Below are 2,559 nucleotides of genomic sequence, written 5' to 3'. Positions count from 1 at the left end.
AATTACAAAAGTATTCACATTATAATTTGCATAATTGACAAAACATAAAATGGAATTTTTATTTTTTATATATTTAATAAATGGTCATATATATTTCAAATGTTCACAGTTTTAACAAAATATTCATGCATATAAAGTGCTCATTTTTATAATTTAATTTATTTTACTAATATGTATATCTTTTGTAACACATGATTATAATATAAATTGTTTTTGTAAAAAAAACAATGCAAAATGGGTCCGACCAACTGCAGCTCAAACAGGACGTGAAGGATACATACACTGACGTATCCTGTCAAAACAAGTAAGTCTAGTCGTGGTTAACCATTGGCGGAAGCTAGCAAACCTACATGGTTCAATTCCAGTCGGGTTATTTATTTTTTCAAAATATGTATATGGCAATTGTGTGGCAGATTACAAATTTGCCACACGATCTCATTAACTTTGGTTTTGAATCTAGCAGACATGATCCCGCTTCCCCTGGCAGCCCCCCTGTTATCTCTCTCCCTCACCCGCTCTAGCCGCGCAGTCAGGAAGGCTTCATGTGCCCGCGCGATGTGCTCGGCACCGGCCGCGCCGGCAGGCGTCCGTCGCCGGAGTCCTTGCCCGCGTCAGCCCCTTCTCCTTCCCTTCCTCTCCATCTCCTCCCTCCTCTCTCTGCCCCTGCACCGGCCGCGCCGGCAGGCGTTCGTCGCCGGCGTCCTTACCCGCGTCAGCCCCTTCTCATTCCCTTCCTCTCCATCTCCTCCCTCCTCTCTCTGCACCTGCACCAGCCGCGTCGGCAGGCGTCCGTCGTCGCCGACGTCCTTGCCCACGTTAGCCCCTTCTCCCTCCCTTCCTCTCCATCTCCTCCCTCCTCTCTCTGCACCTGAGTTCGCGTGGATGCAGCTGTGCCTCCCAGCCTCCCTCTGGTACTCCTTCCAACGCCCAACCATGCTCGCGTCGCTCCGGCGAGCCAGCCGCCGACGACGATCTGAGTTGAGCTCCGCCGTGCTCCACCCTGCCTGCTCTTGCTCTCGATGATGCAGACATAAGCTGGGGATGGTGACCATTACCCCTTCCCTAGTGTTTGTGAGGGACTGCAGCAGCCGGTGGTTTGCATCGCTGCACACCCACGCTTGCTTGGTATGCTTAGACTACAGGATTCTCGCAAAGTCCGACGGAGAATTCTCCATGTCCCAAGGGAGAATCGTGTTCTCATTCTCCCCCACAGAAGCGCCTGTCCATCTAGAAGGTAAGTTGAGTTCAGTTATCAGTATGTGTCAGCGATTTGTTTGTGTAAAGATTTTTCTTGTTTGACCACATCATCATGATTGGATCGGAGCTTCATCTTACTAGTTTGCTACAACATTACAGCCATGCATGGCTAGCTTCTAGTTCGGTCTGTTGAATGCTTGACTGCCAAATGTTATTTGGATAAATGAAGGTATAGAAAGGGCTTTTATGAGCGGTGATAAGGCCTTTACATGTGTCAAAGAGAAATAATAATCAAGAATGCAAGAGAAGAAATCGCAGCGGCAACATTCACTGAAGAATGTAAATACATTTTACTTTACTGTATTGGTGCGAGCCTCTTTAATCTGCTGAAGGTCTTTTCCCTAGGTGTTTTTGCACAAAATTAGATTTCTCTTGAGATTCCTCCCTGCATTATTTTTCTCTATCTTGGAGTTGAGTTTCCCTGTTAGGTCCCCACAAAAAAGGAGTTTGCCTGTAGGAGATAGAGATCATCAGTTGTTGATCTGGGGTGGTGATGTGTTGTCTCTTTTATCTTGTCATCTATAGAAAATGTTCCTAGGTATCCTGATTTATACTGGTTTTGCAAGATTTAACATGTCCGTTTCAGAGTTTATGTCTCTCGTATGTTTGAGATGCATCTCATGTTTGCTTCAACAATCTTGTCTGCAACTTTGTAGATTGTAAGATAATCGGCCAGAACCGTAGGTAACACCAGCGTCAACAACATGGTAAATTACTTACCGCAGGTGCGTTAACTTAGGCAGACCGGACCAAATAACTTTATGGACCTAGTAATAAAAATATTCTTAAAGTTGTTGAAGCATACCTGGTAACTTTTATCGGTATATCATGATAATTTACGTACTACAGACATGATAACTTACTTGCAACACCATGGTAAATTTTACTACAGTTTTCTAAATAAAACACCCCGATAACTTTTATGTAAATAGTATAATAATTTATGTAGTACATTTCTGATAAATTATACAAACACCATGACAACTTTGACCCGTGGGATTTTTTCATTGAAAACATACCATCGGTAAGTTTTGTGTAAATATCATGATAATTTATGAATTGCTTATCCGATAACTGACGTACAAATAAAGGTGGTAACTACTAACCGGGGAAAAAACGTTGAAACATACCCTCGGTAACTTATGTGTAAATAGCATGCTAATATACACACAAGTGAGTTGATAACCCACATATAAATACCACGGTAACTTTTGACCCCTGAAAAAAGTTGTTGGAAATATAACCTTGGTAAGTTGTGTGAAAATGGCAAAGTAATTTACAAACCGCATATCCGATAACTTA

Source organism: Triticum aestivum, chromosome 7A, assembly GCF_018294505.1.
Source record: "Triticum aestivum cultivar Chinese Spring chromosome 7A, IWGSC CS RefSeq v2.1, whole genome shotgun sequence".
In the NCBI taxonomy this organism is placed as follows: Eukaryota; Viridiplantae; Streptophyta; class Magnoliopsida; order Poales; family Poaceae; genus Triticum; species Triticum aestivum.
This window is presented reverse-complemented; position numbering follows the sequence as displayed.